The 22,659-nt window shown below is 43.2% G+C and overlaps 1 protein-coding gene across 2 annotated transcripts in view; it reads left to right on the plus strand.

The window, feature by feature from the left end:
- HTR4 (5-hydroxytryptamine receptor 4) overlaps positions 1–22,659 on the plus strand; it is a 220,127-nt gene that overhangs the window by 31,562 nt on the left and 165,906 nt on the right. The window contains exon 2 of one of the 2 annotated variants that reach the window (XM_043552991.1): positions 4,311–4,428. The exons of the other annotated variant lie outside the window; for it this stretch is intronic. The gene's annotated coding sequence lies outside the window, so the exon portion shown is untranslated. The remainder of the gene's footprint in view (positions 1–4,310; positions 4,429–22,659) is intronic. 2 annotated transcript variants of the gene reach the window in all.

The following is a 22,659-nucleotide window of genomic DNA, read 5'->3' on the forward strand; positions in this document are numbered from 1 at the left end:
ATTCTTAAGTAATCCATATAATTAATTCGTAATCTAAACATCGGGCTATACTGCTGAACCTGTTTTCAGGTCCCTCAATCACAAACATACCCAGGCTCTTTCCTTTCTATCACATGTATATTTAATCACCAGTTTCAGTTCATACCAGAGCATACCCCATGTGCCACACAACTTCTCTCCCAGCTCCCCCTCTGAGCTCCTTTGTTCCTCCCAGATATATATCTACCCAGTTACTGACCCAATTGTCTCATGAGCCCATCAATTGACACCAAGTGTCAGGAATCTTCATTAGGAACTTGCTGACTGACTCCAATCAAGACTTTAGCCTCCTCTGTCCTGCAGCAAGTTCAGTGACCAGGGTGCTACAGTAGCTAACACTTCCTCACAGAGTCTTTTGTTCTTCACCCTTCCTTTGTCATAATATATATAATATAAAAGTAAACACCACATTTGTAGAAACCTGGTTTGTCTCCTGACGAATCCACGACCAGTACAAAGGACTAAATTTGCAACAAATGATTCAACTAGTTCTTATCTCCTCCCTCACTGATAAAAGCACATTGTACTAAGTGTCTGTGTTAGCCAGAATAGAGCATCATCCTCAAATTATTTTCAAAGGAAGACATGAAGGTATTGGAGGCACAGGACCTGTTTGCGCTCTCTCACGCTGGCACAAATCACAAGTAACTCCAACGAAGTCAGTGGACTTGCACTGGTATCAAATTGGTGTGAGAAGAGAATCCCTCCCAATGGAAAAAAAAAATCCATCACCCATCTCTTCGGAACAGGTTCTCAAAGGCAGGGTAGGATACCATTGAGGAAATGCTGTGCTGGAGCTGGGGAGGATATTTTAGGGGAAGGGTATTTTAAACAAATTGTGTGTGTGTGCATGCGCGCATGTGCCTATAAATATATATCCCAGTTGGGAATTGGGAATGTTTTCCCAGTATAAACAGCTTTAACAATGGGAGTAGAGACTATGTGAAACTATTCCAGGACTGCAGAATCTAGCAGAAGAAAATGACAAATCTCATCCTGAGAACTTTTCCCATGCATAATGAATGGGGTGGGGGCAGGGAGGCCAAAATGACAAATGATTAGTTTCAAGTGACAGTGGGGGCTGTTTGGCTTTGGGTTTTGGAAACCATTTTATTGAGGTAGCACTTATCTGCCTTTCTCCTAAAGTGACTGTAATGGTGTCCTGGACACATGCAACTTATATATTTCTCATACATTGGTCTTATGTCATGCCCCTCACTGCTGAGCTTACAGTGAAGCATGTATGCCAGAAGGATAGCACCATGAAAGACATGGAATTTTGAACATTAGGAGTAGACATGGGAGCTAGAGCAGCTCCAGAAGCTTCCGCTGGTAGGTCTTCATGTCCCTTTGCTTTTGGCAAGCTCCCCCAGACGATTATCTGTTACTTGAGTGGTTTTCAAACATTTTAGGCTGTGTACCCCTTTCCAAATAATGTCTACTGTGTACCCCATCTGAGATAGGCAGAGGCGATGCATGCCCCCTCCCCAGATTTCAGCCTTCCCTTTAGCAACAGCTCTAGACATTTTCAACTGTGGGATGTACCCCCCGCAGCAGGGAGCGGCGGAACTTTTGGGGGAGGGGGGAGTGGCGATGTCAGGCAGCTCAGAGAGAGCACCTCCGCCCCCTGACTCACTTCAGCAGGTCTGGGTTGCGGGGGGGTGGGGAGAGTCACAACCAAAAATTGTAACTCAATTGAGCTGAGCCACTTGCCCTCCTGAATGTTCCTCCACACCCCCGATGGGGGCACACACCATGGTTTGAAAACTTCTGTACTAAATAAAATACGTTGTCTACCATTACAGCATTTTTCTCATATACCCCCTGACGAGAGCTCAGAGTACCCCAGTTTGAAAACCGCTGTCTTACTTGAATCTGACACAGTTAATTTGAAAGATCAAGACTGGAATTTCCCATCATCTATTGCGGCCCAATCCAACTCCTTTGAAATTTGATGGAATTTCGATCCAATCCAATTTCTTTGGACCTAGTCCGTACTCCTTGAAATTATAAAGTGGACAAGTGAGAACTCAACCCTTCTACAGCACAGTCCAGACTTGCATTCTGTTCCCTGAGCTTGGACTCCACTTGCTTTGAAATTATTAAGCCTGAGAAGCATTTTGAGTCATGTGTCGCAAACAACCAACCCAGGGATCTGTCTTTGCTTCAGAATTCCATTCTCCAGTATCACCACAGCCACTAGCTCTTTCCCTGCTTTAGGCTTATCTGACTGGTACGCATCTCTCATACTGCAGATAGGGATCAGCAAACATTTTAGTAATCAAATGTCAACCTGGTGCATATTCACTCATAAAAACTTTATTAACATGGCAGTAAGAATGCAGGTACTTAGTGCATTCGGCTCTGCATGCCCTTCCAGACCATGAGAGCGTAATTCCCAAAACTCAAATGATGAAAAACAGGAAATGTGCAGGTAAGGTGCACTCTGTCCCTTTTACTAAACAGTTCCTCAGGAAGGTCACTGTGTCTTAACCCTCTCAGCCCCTTTGTCCAGTGTGATCTCTGCCACCACCACCGAGTCCTCCCCAGATCAGTAGTGCTGCATGGATCACTGTGAGGATCCACTGTGCTGTGTCAATAAGAGTACTGATTTGGAATTGTGGGGAGAAAATGGCAGGTTTTGTTACTGAGGGATAAAATAGAGTTGTTATTCTCAATTTCTCAGGTACTATTACAGTCCCTGTGGGGGCCGGGGCCATGCCCATGTTGGGTGGCAAGTGTCACCTTAATGCTGCATGTTTTGGATATTAAATCCTCACAGTGTGGAAGGGCATGGGAACTGCTGAGTACGTGCAACATGAGCTTCATGCTAACAAAAGCTTTTGCATGTGAATATCAAACATCAGTTGTCATGGCGTATTTGGCGGGGAGCGGATGTGGACCTGTTGACTGGGATCTCAGGTGAGACCACCAACTCATCTGACATAAGCCACTGAACAACCTTCACGTGGGATGACTTTCTCATCTCTACTAACTGGAGCCACATTTGAACTGATGATTTAGGTCCCTGAGCCATCCAGTCCCTGTCATCTGTACAGTGCATGTTCTAAGGTGCCTCAGGGGTGCATGGATCAACATTCATGTTGCACTCCCTGTCAGAACCTAGCACAGGCCTGGGAAGGTAATGATCCAACCAGCAGACCAAATTCGGTGGGGAATCCTGGTCACGTGCCCCCTGAGCATATGCTTAGAAGAAGTTTCCTTAGCTCTTCAGCTAACATATTTACTTCTCTCTCTCTCTTTTGAATTCCTATGAAATTTCCCAGAGGGTGGGGCAGGAGTCAGTGAGCCGGATTCTCTTCTCATTCTGATTTCACAGCAGTATAACTCCATTGACTTCAGTGCAATTGCTGCTGATTTGCTTAATTTTAGTCAGGTAGGTAATCACCCACAATGAATCTAGGTTAAGAGCCCTCCATGTAATTATGTGGCAAAACCCTACAAAATGTAACTGTTGCTATTGTCCAGAAGATAGTAATTAAACTGTACTTAATAGCAGAGGCTTAAAGGCATAGATGGCTTGTGAAGGTCAGCTCATAAATATTACTGTCCATAATGATTCCAAAGTACGTTTGTTTACCTCACTTTGGGGAGTAACATTTAAACAATAAGATCCCATAAAAGCTGCAGAGGTATTTATTGTATTTGTAACCATTTGTACAGAGGGGTTTGAATCTGAAAAGTGCTTGTCTAGTGCACTGAGGTAAGTTTTGACCAGGAAGTGCCTGCTCTGTGTAGGAGCTTTGTGGGAACCAGGCAGCACACTGAGAATAAACTCAAATAGAGCAAGGCGTAAGGACTCTGACAGTTGATTCTGGCATGTTGTGCACTGAGTGCTCTAACACTAGCCGGCAATTTAACAGGTGTGTAATAATACACTTCGGGGTTCCCAGGGAAGACAAGCTGCTGACCTGACACTGTGCAAGTCAGGTTAAAACCCTCATTACGCAGCATTCCAAGCTGTTCCTCCCATCAAGCTGGGAAACAGAATTTACTTTCTAGCTGCAAATATTTGCCAGATGGTTTCAGTGTATGTGAAGTCCTTGGTCCTCTCGTGTGGTTCCAGTGCCAGATTTCTATGGACTATCTAGATTATGCTAATATAGTTGGGCTTTTAGTTTCATTAGAGAAGAAAGCTAAAGAACTCCCTGTGCTGCACACAGCAGCCTGTCTGGGCCTTCTGGCCTGATACTAATTCACTTACTTGTTTTGTGCTTTGCAAGTGAAGCGCCTTCTCTCCCCATTTCTAGCTATGAGTCCAGAAGTCCTGAAAATAGTGTGGGTACAGAATACAGGTAATGGACGACTCTACCACCAAACCCTCCACCAACGTATCCCAGCACTGACCAAGAGACGCCAGCTGAGAGAGTGAGTCAAGCTCCCTTAATCTTTCTTCTATGAATATGTAGTCCATTTGTGATCTTGGGGGAGAAATATCTGTTCAGTGGCATCTGAACTGGGACAAACTGACTTCATTAAGGCCACTAAACAGTCTTCAGATGGAAATGACTGCTTGGCCACCTTGTGCCTTTGGCCCCAGGGCTGGAGGGATTGGGAATAGGAGGGGCAGAATTAAATTTTCCTGCGGGCACCTTAACTGAGAATTTCCCAACTAAGGGAGAAAGGAGGATTGACTTGACTCTTAACCTTAATTTGTATCAGTGACATATCTGGTGCTGGAGCTGTTCTCTAATAGTATGAACACTGTATGTTGACCTGGTTATTGGTTATATATGTTTACTGTGTAAACATGTTGATTTAGTTTAATAGGAAGGATTTTTCAGGAAGAAAAGCTGGAAGGGAAAGAATATCTTTTTTTTTTTTTTTAAATGAGATTACAAGTTTGGTTGATAAGAGTAATAGTGTTGATGTAATATACTTAGACTTCTGTAAGCCATTTTTTGGCTTGGAACTGTACGACTTTGTGTTTAAAAAATAGAATGATATAAAATTAACACAGCACACATTAAATAGCTGACTGATAAGTTATCAAATGTAATTGTAAATGGGGAATCATCATTGAACGGGTGTGTTTCTAGTGAGGTCCATCAGGGATTGGTTCTTGGCTCTGTGCTATTTAGCATTTTTATCAATGATTGGGAAGTAAAAACGAAATCCTCACTGATAAAGTTTGCAGATGACACAAAAGTTGGGGGAGTGGTAAATAATTAAGAGGACTGGTCACTGAAAGAGAGCTCTGGATTGCTTGGTAAACTGGACAAAAGCAAACAATATATGTTTGAATATAGCTAAATGTAAGTGTATATGTCAAGGAACAACGAATGGAGGCCATATTAACTTATAGTATGGAGAACCGTATCCTGAGAAGCAGTGACTGGAAAAGATTTTGGGGTCAGGGTGGATAATCAGCTGAACGTGAGCTCCCAGTATGATATTGTGGCCAAAAGGGCTAACATGATCCTTGGCTGCTTACAACAGGGGAACCTCAGGTAGCTGGAGAGAGGATATTTTACCCTCTTTTTATGGCACCAGTGCGACTACTACTGGAATAGTGGCAACTCCCATCTTTTCTTGTGCTGTATATTTATGCCTGCCTCCTGTAATTTTCACTCCGTACATCTGAAGAAGTGGGTCATAGCCCATGAAAGCTTATTACCAAATAAATTTTAGTCTTTAAGGTGCCACAAGACTCCTCGTTGTTTTTACTGGAATACTGTGTCCACTTCTGGTGTCCACAATTCAAGAAGGATGTTGATAAATTGGAGCACTTGCAGAGAAGAGCCAGAATTAAAAAATTCTAATTACAAAATTAGAAAACCTGCCTAACAGTGATAGAAGCAAGGAGCTCAGTCTATTCAACAAAGAGACTGAGGTTAGTTAAGGGGTTCCTTGATTACAGTTTGATTAGATAATGGGCTGTTCAGTCTTGCAGAGACACGTATAATCTGATCCAATGGTTGGAAGCTGAAGCTAAATTCAGACTAGAAATCAGGCATACATTTTTAACAATAAGAGTAATTAACCACTGGAACAATTTACCAAGGGTGATGGTCGACCACTGAAAATTTTAAAGTCAAGATTGGATGCTTTATTAAAGACACACTCTAGGAATTATTTGGGGGATGTTCCATGTCCTGTGTTACTCAGGAGGACAAACCAGATGGTCCCTTCTGGCTGTGGAATCTCTGAATGTCTCAAGACAAGTCACCCCTCAGTAAACACTTAAGAGTTAAGAGACAATGTCTGAACTATGAGCTTTGAAAATTCTCTACTTCCTGACTCCAGCCAACTTAGAGAACTGGTTTTGATGAGCAAGGCCAAAGCCCAGGAGCTCACAAGAACAAAGGAACTCTTGCTGGATTAAAAGGGACTCTCTCTCTCAAGAGATTGGGAGATATTTGGGAGAATCGGACTAAGATGTAGGCACTTGCTGAGGTGTCTGAAAAAGTTTGCCCTGTCTAGGTTGCCATGAGGGAATGGCAGGGCTTTAGGTAACATAGACACGAGTGTAGCCTGCGTGTTTTTTTTAAAATCCTCTTTCTCTAATGCTTTTTCTTACTGTTAAAATGAAAAATACTTTGATTTCAAGAAGGCTGTCTGGTCACTGCACAACACTGGTTGCAGACTCTCAAAGGGAAGAATCACTGTAATCTGAATTCTCTTGGACCTGCAGGTAAGCACAATTGATCAACAGGATGCTGGAGCCCAGCATGCCGCAGCCCAGCACTATCAGCAGAAGACTGGTGGAATTCCACCTGAGGATAGGTAAAGGGCTGGCACCTGAGGGGGTGCCTTCAGAGAGACCACAAAGGGGAGGGACAGAGGTGCAGCTGGCCCTGTAACTGTGGCACTGAATTTGCTGTGTCTGACTCTAGTGTCCTCAAAAGAAATCAAGGCAAAGCAGCTGATTTCAAAGGCAGGTTCAGAACCAAAATACTTTGATTATAAATAGCTTTGCAATGTGCTTCAGAGTGATGGGGGAAAAAGAAGACATAGTCCCTGCTCTGAAGAGCTTTCAACCTAAATTAGATAAACTTAGAAAATGAAGCTAGATAAAGAAACGAAGTAGAGAGAGCACAGAAATAATACTCAATGTGTATGTATTACTTTTCATGCATTTGCTTACATGTTAGAGGTTATTTTTACTGTAGCTCATCCTTCCATTTGAGCATCACAACTTCCTCTAGTTTATTTTAGCCAGACACATGGAAAGAGGTTTCCACTGTCTATACTACGGAAACCACAACAGGAAAAGGAGGATTAACAGGCTCCATCCTCAGCTACATCTGAGATCTGGCCCCATCTGAGGGCTGAGAAGAGGTGGCAGAGGTACAGTTATGCCACCTTCCCACACCCTTGCTATCCTGGGTCTGCTTTGGTCCCTGACATACATTAGAGCAGCCAGAGGGTTATGTCAATTAGAGTCTTTTGATTGGACGAGGATCAGGTGGAACTTTTTGCATTTTGGTCCCACCTCCTGGTTTTCCCATCATGCAGCTTAGATGCCCTCATGCTGCAGGAATTCTCAACTGCTTGCTTAAGGCAGTTTAAAGCCCTTTCTGTGCTGCTGTTGCGGGGCAAGATTAAGCCCAATGACACTATAATTGTCTATTCATCCTTGTTTTCCTGTGACAATTATATAGGTACAGATTGGAGGGAACTGGATAATACATATTGTAGAGCACGGTGGGGTGTGTGAGAGAGCACTGCCAATGATCTGAGAATGGGAATCCCCAAATGCTTGCTGCTGCTTTCTTTCCTTTTTTTTTCCTTCCTCCCAGACTTTTCTATTTGTGCACAGTTGCTGGGATCCAGTAGCTTACCAATGAGGTCAAGCGCGCCTGTTGAAGTTATTACCCAAAGTAGGATTTTGTATTCCTTCAAAAAAAACTGTGCAGCAATTACAGAGAAGCAAAAGATGTTAATGGACTTTGCCTTAGAACCAGACCAATATGTGCAAATATCTTACCTATATTGACACACAATTGCTCCCAGGGGGAATTTTGAGTCACTGTAAGTACATAGAATTCATGGCCCACACAGATTTTTTTGCTTACTTGCAGAAAAATGACTTCTGATGGGGAAGGAAATGGAAGCTGCAAGAGTGGTCATGTGCCTACTCCCTGGCACTGCAGACTGTTGGTTTGGGCCCAGAGCAGCCAGCAGAAACGTGTGTGTGTGTGAGACACTCTGTCCCTCTCGCTCACTATTGCAGCATGCTCGGCGTGGAGGGGCAGGGCTTTGGGATATTTCTCAAGCGTTAGGCGTGGGGAAGGCTTTGTTCCCTTAAGCAGAGGAGAATGTAGCTGCTTGCCTCCTTAGTGAATTGTTACCATTGTTCTTAGTGAATTCCCTCAGGAGTATAAAACGTGTAAAAATTTTAAGGTTCCTTTACATTGCCAGAATGGTGTAAAGGGGCCTTATTATAAAGGACAATATGACCTTATAAATGCTTTTGGTGCTTTTAGTGATTAAAACTGGTCTAAATTTTTGGACTGAAAAAATTTCCTGTCAAAATGTGCTCCATGAACTATTTGTGACTGACCTTTTTGGAGATCATCAGTACCCAATATAAATTATGCGTTTGAGTCCCCAGCCTTCACGTGCTCTTTAGCAGCCTATGATTTAACACTGAGAATATGGCTGCATATATTTGTTGACTAATAATTAGAGGTAAAGGGTCAGTACTAGCTACATTACTATTATACAGAGGGGGTTTGGTGATTTCCTCCAATGCTCCCCACTCCCATTCTCCATCCATTGTATTGTAGTTTAAATAAATTATCAAAAGAATTGAAACTAGCTGGATTGTATTGCATTATTTTGAAAAAAAAATGCGGAATTTTAAAATATTGTGCACAGATTTTTTTTTTTTTTTTTTTGGTGCAGAATTTTTAGGCACAGAATTCCCACAGGAGTAACATAATGGCTTTTCATAGTCTATCATTGTGAGGCTATAATTAGTGATTCTCTTCCTTGCAGATTAATGCCTTGATTCATAGCTTTTATCATCCGGTTCTGTGTACAAAACAAGCTAATGGTATTCTTTTTAAAACTGCTGTTTTATTTACTGATCTTTGGTCTAAATCCTTAAACTGATTAAATATCGATCCTGTTGCACTAAGTATCAAATTACTGTGCGAGCTGAAATAAATCTCATGTTACTGAATTATGCAAATGGGCTCATGGACTCTCTATAATGGGCTCTATTTACAGGTCTGCCACCTTTAGGGAAAAACAAACCTTATAATGTTGAAGTGTCTTTAGCTGGGGAGAAGGGGCCTGCACTGACCGCTCTGGAGGGTGAATGCATCTTCTTTGGCATTACTGTGTGGCCATGTGGCCTGCCACTTCTGCCATTTCTCAGCTGCAACCTGAATGGACCACCCATCCTTAGGGTTATAAGGGAGTTCAGGCCTTCATCGTTCATTCAGTCTGTGACCTTTCTGCTGAGATTGCCAATGAAGATGCTAGTTCTTCTGTAATGTGATGGCAGCTTTTGTGATGCAGACCTCTAGCCACTAGAACTGAACTGAGAAAAAAACAAAACAACAACCTCCGAACACCACCATTCAGTTCACGCAGGCCGCTGCACAAACCACCCGAGTTGGGAAAGACTCAATGACTTCCAGCCTGGGTCAGATCTGAAGTAGCAATCTAGAAGTGAAAGGATTTGCACCTCTTAGTGAGTCACTGTTAACTGCAGGGCTAGCATCAAATCAGGCTGAAACTTCCCAACCCACAAAGTCTCAGCTGATAAAGCCCACACTCTGTAAAGCTTATTAAGAGATTTGTAGCTGGGGTGGCAGTGGGATCTGTTCCCTTTCATCTTGCATTGCTGATGGAGAGGATCAGTAAGATTGTGTTCTGCTGGCAGACCAGGGACATGGAGAAGATGGAGTCTGGTACATTCCTTTGCTGAGTGGAAAATCATTATGGTTGTTTTTATTATAGTAACATTTGGAGTCTTTAACTCCATTGTGCTAGGCGCTCTACAAACACATAGTAAGAGACAGTCCCTGACCTTAAGACCTTATGTTCCAGATAGACACAGGAGAGGAGAGGATACAAGCACAGAAAGGGGAAGTGACTTGCCCAGGTCATACAGTAACAAGTGGTAGAGCCTCCCATGTATTCACTAGGCCACACTGCCTCTCTGTAGACCACAAGAGATGTTCTCAAGCTGACTTATTCTCCTCTTCGAGAAGTTCTCCTTTCTGAAGTTGGTCCAATGAAAGATATTACCTCACCCATTCTTGTCTCTCTGACATCCTTGGACCAACCCGGCTACAGCAACATAGCATACAACAGTGGAAGTTATTCTCCTCTTGACTTTCATAATGCTGTCATGTGAACGGAGCCTCTTTCTGATTTACTGCCCTATCCCCTGTGATAAGTATTTCAGGCGGTGCTAAGCACCCTCCTTTCTCATTGATTGCAATGTGAATTTAAGGCGTCCAGCATCTTGCAGGAAGAAGCCTAAAATCTCGGAGTCTTTAGGGAGAGCTTGTAAAAATATCCCTCAAGGTACTAGCCATGCAACTTTCAACAATGATGCAATTTTTATCACTTCTAGATTGAAGGATGTGCTTGTCCCAAACCTAAGGAACCAGGTGGAATTTACAGCCACCATTTCATCATCAGGCACCTAAATACAATGATGACCGCTGCATTAGAAATACTGATGTGAACACATCCTATAAAAATGGAGTTGCAAAGGTGACTTCAAGCAAACAAATTATGAATCAAGCTTCAAGGAAGTTGGAAAATTAACCCTAAAAGCAACAACAACAAAAAACAATTTCTGGAGAGAACCTTGATCTGCAGGACAGTCTGGTGAACATTTTGCACTGAAATCTGTTTGGACTTTAAAACAGGCAGCGGATTGTGTCTGGTTACACTTGTTCATATGGGCAGTTCTCAGAAAAGGCAAAATGCAGACATCAAGCCTTTTCTGTCCCAGTAGATGGCTTTTTGTTTCCTTATCTCAAGTCCCTTTAACCATTAAGGTATTTATACCATGAATGTTTCTGCAAGTTCTCTTCCTTCCCCCGCATTTATTATCTTTTATACTGAATGATCTCAGGGTAATTAATCCTAATGCTTCCTCCTGGATGGGATCCCATCCCAAGGTGGGGCTGTTTGCTTTCTAGGAGTACTGCATCTCGCTCCAGAATTGAGAGAAGCGATGAGAGTCAGACAGAAATTACCCTCCACATTAACACCCTGCACAAACATCCCTCAAAACATCTGCAGTTTAATAGATAATTAATTTGCCTTCTTTCTCAGTCCCCACTGCTTAACAAGAATCTCCATTAGCTGTTAGTGGCATAGGGCCTTTGACACATCTAACCCTCAGAGAGGAGTGGTGCATAGATACATATAGATATAAACAACAGTCAGGTCATTCCATTAGTATTTATTTAGTATTTGCATGAGAGTAGAGCCCTGAGGCCACAATCCATTGTGCTAGGTACAAACACAGAAACACAAATAAAAGGCAGGCCCTGCCCACAATCTAAATAAGGACAAGATGTGGCAGATGGGTGTTGAATATAATTGGGGGAAGAAAAGGAGAGAGTAACAGGAATACAAGGTTTCATATATTACAATTTGGAGGCTTCACTGGATTTTGTTCCTTTTAAAATAATATTTCTTGAATTACTACTAGGCCACATGTCTAGCCAGGTTGCAGTGTGGTCCATTAAACGCTCCCCTAGTTTGGGAGTAGGGCATACATAGCGGGCCATGGAGAGGGCTTCTGGTTTTTGGTTTGTGTTTATTTTTTGGCAGCTTTTGTGCCTTTCAGCTCGTTCAAAAATGGATTTTTATTGGTTTACTTCACTGCTGACTGCATAAATATCAGTAAAAACTGGTTGTTTCATTAGCAATGAAATAAAGTCTTTTTCTTCAAACACTGACATAAAAAGCTTTTTAAAGCAGTCTCAAGTAGCATTGGTTTCCTATGGGCTCAATTCTCTCCTATCCTGGACACGGTTTCTTCATTCACAACACCTGAAAAAGGAGAGCAAAATGACGCCACACCACATGGTAGCATTTTAAACCCACTTTGCACTTGTGTAAATAACTACACAAGATGCAGAGCAGTCGTGAATCAAGTCCTATTCCGGATGTGTAACTTGCACACACAAATGACTTACTACGCTGCTGCTTTGTTTGATTCAGAACTGAGCCATGAAGACAAGTATCACGAAATGATACAGGCTGGAATGTACAGCAGGCATTCTGAACCAGGTGTGAATTCTACTTAAAGTCCCTGTAAGGGAAACTTGCCATCTTCTGTTTTTCTTTCCCCTAGCAGAACGCTCCAGATCCTTTATAATTGTTATCCATGGAATATTTTTCTCTAGTAATTCCTTATCTGTAGACCATTTACTAGAACATTTTGGTAATTGAAATTCTGTGCTTCATTGGTAGGTTCGATATGAAGTGCAGGTCAAAGGTTATTTGTTTTTTCCTGGTTGGATGAGTTTAACTCTGAGAATCAGATGCCCAGCTTACATAGTACACAATTCAAATTTGCTTTCTTTGCATCTTGTCCAATATTCACTGAAACTTGCTGTTTCCATGAACTTTCCTGACAGTAAACTTGGTTGCTAGAAAATTCCTGGCAGGTGAGCCCTAAAGGAGCATGAACACAGTCAGAGCATTTGTTTAAAAATGTGAGTGCACATTTGTAGAATTTTTGGGCAGTATTCACTCAGCTCTCCTTTTCAACAGTTTTGTAAGAAGAAGAAATTATGCTCTAAGTGCAGCTATTTTAATGTATTTTAAGACAGAAAATGGAGGTTGATAGCTTTTATTGCGAAACCAAATATCAGTACAGTCACTCTTCTCTCCAAATTGTTAGTGTAAGGTCTCTCCTAGCCAAATCGTTCCTGATAAGCAGGCGTTCAGCTACCTCAGGAGAGTCTTTTTTTTTCTCTTGCCTGCCCTTGTCACGTAGGGCTTCTCTGAACAGGGATGTTCAGGAATGTTAAGATGAATTAACTGAAGGTGTGAAGTTAAAGTGCATTAACCCCTTAGTCAATCGCTCTTCTTCAGAAGTAAAGTGGCCAAATTAGTTTGCTTCAGGTTAATGCTCTTTGAAGGATTAATGTGCTTAGTCTCTCTGTGCCTCAGTCTCCTGCATCTGCAAAATGGTGATAATAGCACTTTCCTACCACACAGGGGTGTTATGAAGATACACACATTCAAGATTATTACAGTAATGGGGGCCATATAAGTGCCTTAAATAGGTAGAATCGGGCAATTCTCTGTTAAGGATCACCTTTTGGCCAATCCTTAGCTGATGTACATTGGCATCAATCCACAGTGAAGCACCAGCTGAAGAAGACCTGGCCCTTTCTACTGAAACAAAATAACATGTAGTTGCAACCTCCAAATGACTATAATTATTTATCTGAATATGTTTATGCAACCCGGGGTGAATGTGTGTTACAGGACCCTTGCTGTGCTCTGCCACAGAGGATGTGAGTAGTTACATCACACTGTAGAGAACTTTGGCTCTTTAGCTGTAGCAGCTCATGTGTGTTTAGCACTGGAGAAGCCAGGTTCATTCTCCCATGTGCTGGCCAAGAAGGTGGTGGTCACATTCACTTAGCATATCTGTTGCTATTTATAGGTAACATAAAGTTCCCACACCCGGCGTGGCTTGGACTGAGCAATGTTTGCTGGACAGAAGGCCGTTGGTTTTAATGGGAGATTGTTTACAGCTTTGAGGCATGGCTGAGTGGGAAATTACAATCTGTAAACATTGCAGAGAGAAGAGTGAATACTATTTATTCAGCATAATAACAGAGCAACAGTGGGGCTAGTCAAACAGCAATTAACAACAGGTTGTGCTATAATTAGTGACTCAGTTTCAGCTGGCTACCTCTTACCCACGCCATCAGTAAGTCATCAAATATTGAGGGCTAGTAGAGGAGCAAATAAATATATCAGACACAGTGAGGAGTGTTTGGGGACATGCGAGCTCCTTTTCTTTTCCTTATTTATTCTGGCAATTATCGTAACAGAAGGGTTTTGAAGTGGCACTTGGTTCTCTATTACTTGCATGAAATCTTGAACACAGTCTCCAAAGTGCTTTCTAAAGAGAATAAAGCACCTTTGAAAAGAGCTTCAGGTCTCACTGATTACAAAGGAGTATTCTTCCCTCTCCTTCATTACACTGGGGAACATAATAAAGTTGTATTTCTCATGCATAGGTGTATATTTTACACCTTTGGGTTGTTGGTTTTTTTGTCCCCGTAGCTGCTATTGTGCGAATTATCTTTCCATAGTTCTGTTGGCTGAAAATCTTAGCTAGATGGGCTCTGAGATTTCAGTACTTTATCAATAAAGGGAAGATGCTTGATATCAAGATCAGCTAAGTGTTCAAGGATTGTTGTTGTATTTTTCCTTTTAGCGAGTGAACTTCTATGTTTAAGAAAATGAAGGATTGATAGCTCTGGCTAGAGGCAGCTGAGTAACTGCTGGGTAAATTCCATCCATCTCGCTCTGGCTAGACCACTCAATCCTGACATGTAACATCTCATGTCCTCCTAGCCTCAGATCCCCACAGAGCTCTACCAATGCTTCTGAATCCTCCCCTCCTGCCCTTCCTGTCCTGGACCTTCCACAGTTTAGCCAACATACCTCAATCTGACATGCTGTTTTAGCACATCATCAGAACTCACAGATCTTGACTCTGCCTCTGGCCAAGTTCAGCAGAAACCTGACGAGGCTGTAGAAATATTTTTGGGCAATGTCTCTGTTTGTCTGCTATGCAAACAGTTCTTACAGTCACTCAGACGTTTCTCTGTGTGATTCGGTATGATTAAAATCTGGCCCTACAGTCCAGTTGGCCCAGCTTTGTGCGCCCAATAACTACACTTTTGGCAGCCCCTCTGATGTCTGCCAATGGGAGTCACTCTACCTTGAATGGTCAATTAGAATACGTGCTATAAACAATCTGTTCCACCTTTCATTTAGCCGTGATGCTTGGAGTACGTTTCCTAGACCTGAGGAAGAGCTCTGTGTGGCTCGGAAGCTTGTCTCTCTCACCAACAGATATTACCTTACCCACCATTTTTCTCTAATGGGAGTCTCCATCAGTGTGATCTAGGTGCTGCTCTGTGCAGTCAGAATTGGCAAACCCAACGCACACTGAATTGATGTCAGTGCTTTCAAAGAACATGTCCATAGAATCCAAGTAATATCACCAGAGATGGGCATTTGAGGGCAGGGGAGCTGGAAGAGGGGCAGTTTGCACAGTCGTCCTTGCAAATCTACATGATACCCTCACCCTCACCCTCTCCATGAGTGTGAGGGAATGGAATGGAGCCCCAGACCCTGCACTCTCACAATGTAGTTAAATCTACGTCCCTTGGATCCGGTTGATGGGTGTCAAGACAGAAAAACCGGCAGGAACCTCTGAACCCAGCCTCTCATATCCCCCCCTCCAATAAAATCCCTCTTGCAGCCCAAAGCCCATTATGGAAACCGCTCATGGACATGGATCCTGAAAATTCCCTTCATTATCCAAACCCTCAGTTATCAAGACTAATTTGTTGCTACAAATTCCATTCAAATCCTCAAGGGTTTTGACTTTGTATCAGCATCCCTAGAGAGCAGTTCATCTTCACAGAGGTCTATGGACAATGAATAACCTTCACCACCTCCTATGAGGTAGGCAGGTACAAGTATCCCTATTTTAGACCCCAATCTTCTCCCTGAAGAAGAGACACAAAGTGGCCTGCTCAAGACCAAATAGGGAGTTCTTGTCAGAGCTTGGATTAGAAGTACAGGAGTCCTTGGCTTCCAGTCCTGTGATGTGTCATCATCATAATTACAATGAATAATCGCAATAATAACCTGCATGTAACACTGTGGGTCTATATGGTACTTCCCAAAGAGAATGAAGATATGATATCTCTCCTGAGGAGTATATATCTAGACTACACCTAGAAACACTCTGTCTTTCCCAAGCACATCTCTCACTACGTGTAGAGACAGAAATTTTACACTTGCTGTTCCAGTTGTGATGTAATCACATCCCCAATCTGTTTGCATCTCATTGGGACTTTGGCTGCATTCTGTCTGGCTCAGACATTTTTATTACTATTAGACCTTTGATGTTTAGTCCTGTTGAATTTTCAGTTCATTATTTTCCCTGTGTCTCGCCCTGCAGATGTAAAATAAACAGACACATTAGCAACCCAATGCATCAACAACATACAAAGAGATGCTGTCACCTCACCTGCTGCACATGGTCTCTCAGGGGGCAACAGAGTGGGGAGTGTAATACAGAGTCTAAGCACTGAAAAAAATAACTGAGATTGATGCACTGACAAAGGTAATTTTCCAGGAGTTATTAGCATCCTGTGCTGAGCTAGCCTTGCAGCTAGATTTGAAAAACCCGCCTTTGTGAAAGAGCACATGCCTGTCTATGTACTGTCTAAGAGCAGAGAAAAAAATGCCATTCATTGAAATGGAGACTAAACATGCTGCATTTTTACCTGCCAGATATTTAATGCCTGGGGCCAAATATAACTGTTGCCTAGACTGCTATTTCAAATGGTTGTCCATCCAGGCAAAATATATACAGGTGCGTGTCCCATTAATTTCGGCAAGGAGAGGCAGTGTGGCCCACTGGAGAGAGCCCTGGAATGGGAGTCACGAATCTTGAGTTTTCTTTCTGGCTCTGCCCTAAATATACTGTGTGATCTTGGGCATATGGCTTCCCTTCTCTGAGCCTCAGTTTCCCCAGCTGGAAAATGATATTGACTCATCCTTGTGAAGAGCTTGGAAATCAATAGATTAAAGGAACTAGGTGTTATGCAGCCTTATCCAGTTTCAACAGTATGGCACATTGTGCCAGACAGCAATAAAGCCAAGATGAAACAACATTAATAAGTTAATACTAACTCCACAAGACTTGAATCATCCACCTAGTCTCAGTTCATTGAATGGATCTATTTGCATGACTAAGGGCCACTCAAGGGAGTGAGGGTTTGCAAGATACAGACTTTATTTGGAGATAGCTATCTGAATGCCATCTGTCTTCTGAACTCATAATTAGTGTATTTTTAAATCATGTCATACGGTAAAGGCTGATTCCTGCAGTTTACCCACCCCAGGAAAGAGCTGCAGGATTGGTCCTTCGTGGGTGAAAGGTACATTGGATTTTTAGAATTACTTCACTTTGAATAGTCTAAAAGAATTGGCTTGGCAGGGGGAAGGTGACTGTAATACACTATCTGCCTTCCCTGACCCGGAGTCCTTCAGAAATAGAAGGGTCTCTAAGCTATGTCAGCTGCAGTGGTCCTGCGGGGACTACAATGCTGGTTGAGGATCAGGTAGAGTTCCATGAGCTCCAGTCTTCCTGCCACCAGCTATACCTCCGGCCTGTGGCTATCCACTGCTATAGAGAGTGGGAGGAGTGGGCAGCACAGAGCTGGCCACTCCGGCTTTACACTCTCTGGCCAGTGCATCACACTTAGCAGCCATGGGATTTTAGTCCTTGTTCTTCAGGGTTTGAGTTTTATTGCTTCACTATAAGAGCTCAGCATATAAATTTGGCCCTATCCCCTGACCCAGGGTCCCCTTCAGGAGTCTATCTACTCCCTGCAGTCTCACTCCCGGTTCCCAGGCCCTTTGCCTGGGAATTAAGGCAAGTCTCTTCACTCCCTTTGGCTGGAATCATAGAATCATAGAATCATAGAATATCAGGGTTGGAAGGGACCTCAGGAGGTCATCTAGTCCAACCCCCTGCTCAAAGCAGGACCAATCCCCAATCAAATCATCCCAGCCAAGGCTTTGTCAAGCCTGACCTTAAAAACTTCCAAGGAAGGAGATTCTACCACCTCCCTAGGTAACGCATTCCAGTGTTTCACCACCCTCTTAGTGAAAAGGTTTTTCCTAATATCCAACCTAAACCTCCCCCACCGTAACTTGAGACCATTACTCCTTGTCCTGTCCTCTTCTACCACTGAGAATAGTCTAGAACCATCCTCTCTGGAACCACCTCTCAGGTAGTTGAAAGCAGCTATCAAATCCCCCCTCATTCTTCTCTTCCGCAGACTAAACAATCCCAGTTCCCTCAGCCTCTCCTCATAAGTCATGTGTTCCAGACCCCTAATCATTTTTGTTGCCCTTCGCTGGACTCTCTCCAATTTATCCACGTCCTTCTTGTAGTGTGGGGCCCAAAACTGGACAGTGTACTCCAGATGAGGCCTCACCAATGTCGAATAGAGGGGAACGATCACGTCCCTTGATCTGCTCACTATGCCCCTACTTATACATCCCAAAATGCCATTGGCCTTCTTGGCAACAAGGGCACACTGCTGACTCATATCCAGCTTCTCGTCCACTGTAACCCCTAGGTCCTTTTCCGCAGAACTGCTGCCTAGCCATTCGGTCCCTAGTCTGTAGCTGTGCATTGGGTTCTTCCGTCCTAAGTGCAGGACCCTGCACTTATCCTTATTGAACCGCATCAGGTTTCTTTTGGCCCAATCCTCCAATTTGTCTAGGTCCCTCTGTATCCTATCCCTGCCCTCCAGCGTATCTACCACTCCTCCCAGTTTAGTATCATCCGCAAATTTGCTGAGAGTGCAATCCACACCATCCTCCAGATCATTTATGAAGATATTGAACAAAACCGGCCCCAGGACCGACCCCTGGGGCACTCCACTTGACACCGGCTGCCAACTAGACATGGAGCCATTGATCACTACCCGTTGAGCCCGACAATCTAGCCAACTTTCTACCCACCTTATAGTCCATTCATCCAGCCCATACTTCTTTAACTTGCTGACAAGAATACTGTGGGAGACCGTGTCAAAAGCTTTGCTAAAGTCAAGAAACAATACATCCACTGCTTTCCCTTCATCCACAGAATCAGTAATCTCATCATAGAAGGCTATTAGATTAGTCAGGCATGACCTACCCTTGGTGAATCCATGCTGACTGTTCCTGATCACTTTCCTCTCGTGTAAGTGCTTCAGGAGCTTTCCTCTGACAGAGCTTTCCTCTGACAGACTGGTTTCTAGCGTGCTCTCTGCTGGTCTGCACTCCCAGACACTCTCGCCCAGTAGCTCAGGAGAGCCTCTCTGCTCCCTCCTCATCTCTTGCTCCCTGAACTCAGGCTACACTTTGTATCCCACCAGGCCTGGCTCTGAATCACAATCTTCCACCCTATGATCCTGGGACTTATTCCCCTCGCCTGGGAAGATGGGCTGAGCTTGGAACATGGTATAGCTGAGCCCCAGTCCCTTAAATGGCCCACTCATCCTGTGACACTACATCAGTGGCATCCTTGTTTGCCACTGTAGGGCAGTTTCCTGGCTGCCAGAGCAGTACAAAGTGGCCACATTAGGGGCTGGGTATTGAGCCCGTGATGCTCATCTTAACAGCTTCCTCTTAGGAAATATTGTGTAGTATGGTGGTTGTTCTCTGATCATGGGCAGATAACGTCTAGGCTTTCCCATAGCCATTTATCCTCCAAATTATTAGTATTTACAATGACTGAACAACAGTCCTTGCTATGAAAACATTTGGAAGGATCTCTATTCTTAGAGAGGATCAGAGAAGTATATGGTAAGAAAGTTTCATTAAAAATACCCCACACATTTTCTGCTTACACATTTTTTACCTTTTCCCACTGACATGAACTTCTTAACAGCTGCCACAGACCTCTGTGTATTTTTCTCTTTATTTGTTATAGCTCTGGAGAAAAACATGCTCTGTTTGGAGTTCGTGATCATTTTAGCTCCCTGATCAGCTAACCCTCCCCACCCCGTTTTAGTTTAAATAAAGTGAACTATAAACAGAATGGGTTTGTAAGATTATGCTCACCCAATTTTCTGTCTGAAGAATCCTTTTAATGGAGGGTGAAGAAATGATAGCACAAGTGTGAGTCTGTTTGGTTAGTTGCGTGTACCATGGCTCACAGCTTTGGGAATTCATCTCAACTGAATGCTAAGATCAATTCAAAAACCCAGTGAGGATGCAGAATATTTAGCATTGAGGTCATGCAGTTTTACAGTTCAACAAGAGCGGTGTCAGAAGAATTCTTAGGGAAAGCATCTGTAAGATAACTTCTGCTGCAAAGTTGTCCCTTCAATCATGCCCCAAAACACACAATTATCAGGTTGGTCAACCAAAATTAATAAATGCATTTTAGAAATACAAGGTGAGTGAGATAATATCTTTTATTGGACCAACTTCTGTTGGTGAAAGAGGCAAGGTTTCACACTTACACAGAATAGAAGCAGCATGAAAGTTTATCTCTTTCACCAGCAGATAATGGTTCAGTAAAAGATATTACTTCATCCACCTTGTCTCTCTAATATCCTGGCACCAACATGGCTACAAGAAGAAATTAATTTTAAATAGTTCAAACTTTGAGCTTAAATTATTTGACAATGTTCTTTTTGAAAGCTATAGGGCCAGAGAACCTCAACAGGTGTAATTCAGTTTAGTTCCACTGAAGTCATTACTCAGAATGAGTTGTTGTAAGATATTTCCAAGGGCCTGGTCCTATGTAAGGTGACCAGATAGCAACTGTGAAAAAACGGGACAGGGGGTGGGGGGTAATATGCGCTTATATAAGAAAAAGTCCCCAAAACCAGGACTGTCCCTTTAAAAATGGGACATCTGGTCACCCTACCTATGAGAAGCTAAGTATTGTCATTTCCCACTCAACTCAGTGAACTCTAGAACCTCAAAGAAGATGATTGACACCTCACAGAATCAAGTCAAAGGTCTTGAGCTTATTTCCTGCTTTTGGTTGCCAAGCTCTTAATCTAGCTTGTGACAAAGATAGAAATGTTCTGTGTTTGTACAATGGCTAGCACAATGGGGTCCTACTCTATGATTAGGGATCCTAAATGCTATGGTAATGCAAATAACAAATAATAATGATAACAAAGGAGCCAGGATAACATTATTACAGCACTACAAAATTGCAGTCATGCATGGCATCTTGATGGAAAGGGGTATGCTTCCAATATTGTGATGGTGCTAATAGGAGAGGGAAAGTGCAAACATGAGCTAAGCTATCATTGTCATTAAGATACAGCTATATCATGCTCTCTGCAGTGAAGTCTGTGCTCCTCTGGAAAGTGAAATCAGGACTCCTTCAACATTGTGATCTGCTTTGACTCTTTGTTCCTCTTTCTGGCACTGATGAGGCAGAGCTATGAAGGGGGGCTTTTGACACAGTTTGTAAATCAATCTGTAACTGAAAATGAAAGGAGACAGGTACTGCTTGCACAGCCTGAAGGGAGACTAGTAATAATAACAACAGTAATAATACATTTTAAAATGGCTGGACTGTGGGTGACTCTGGGCTCTTACACTCTTTCTATTTCAAATCAGCACTAGGGTAACATTTTCGTTAACTATTCTTTCAAGTGTGTCAATTGTTGGACTGATCACTTGTGACACTTAGAACAACATACTTTGTGACATGGTTGGGCTAGATGGCTACAGGAGAGTGATCGAAGGCAGATATATTAGCCCCAGATTAAGCAGGTCCCTTTTCCCTGGGTAAGGTAACAGGGACGGCTCCAGAAGAATCAAGAATTTGCTGGAACCGATTAAGGCAGGCAGGCTAATTAGGACACCTGGAGTCAATTAAGAAGCTGCTAGAATCAATTAAGACAGGCAGGCTAATCAGGGCACCTGGTTTAAAAAGGACCTCACTCAGTGGGGTGTGCGCAAGGAGCTGAGAGTGAGAGGGTGTGCTGGTAGAGGACTGAGGATGCTATCTGGCATCAGGAAGAAGGTCCTGTGGTGAGGATAAATAAGGTGTTGTGAGGAGGCCATGGGGAAGTAGCCCAGGGAGTTGTTGCTGTCACACCGCTGTTACAAGAAACACTATAGACAGCTGTGAACCCAGGGTCCTGGGCTGGAACCCGGAGTAGAGGGTGGGCCTGGGTTCCCCCCATCCCCACAACTCCCTACTGGATATAGGAGGAGTTGTCCTGGACTGTGGGTCCCACCAGGTCCCTGGCCTGTCCACCGACCCACTAGGTGGATCAGCAGAGACTGCGGGGATGGTTCTCCTTCCATTTCCTGATGCTGGCCAGTGATGAGGATAGCTGAGTGAACGGCAGGTTTGAGCCACTAGCAAAAGTGGCCAAACTGAGGGCTGCTGTAAATCTCTGAGGCGAGCAAATCTGCCAATAAGCACAGGACCCACCAAGGCAGAGGAGGAACTTTGTCACAACTTGTGTTCCATGACAGGATGGATGCTTTCCCCAGTCTAAGTGAGAGATTCCCCGGCTTCCTCCCTCTGTTCTCTAGCCAGCATTGACTAATAAGAAGTGTTGCTTTATAGACAATAGACCAGATTCTGCTCTTGATTATACTGGTGTAAATCTGGAGGCAATTTTATTACTCCACCTTCACATCTGTGCTGGGGGGAGCAGCATTTGGCCAAGTATGCCTTTTGCAATACTAACCTCTGGCACAAGGCTGTTTCTGAGTAAAGTTCATTTTAAATATATGTTTTACCAAATAATAATTTATTACAGGTAATTGATAATAGCAAGGTTTTCATAGATTCATAGATACTAAGATCAGAAGGGACCATTATGATCATCTAGTCTGACCTCCTGCACAACACAGGCC

The sequence above is a fragment of the Chelonia mydas genome, chromosome 8, assembly GCF_015237465.2.
Source record: "Chelonia mydas isolate rCheMyd1 chromosome 8, rCheMyd1.pri.v2, whole genome shotgun sequence".
In the NCBI taxonomy this organism is placed as follows: Eukaryota; Metazoa; Chordata; order Testudines; family Cheloniidae; genus Chelonia; species Chelonia mydas.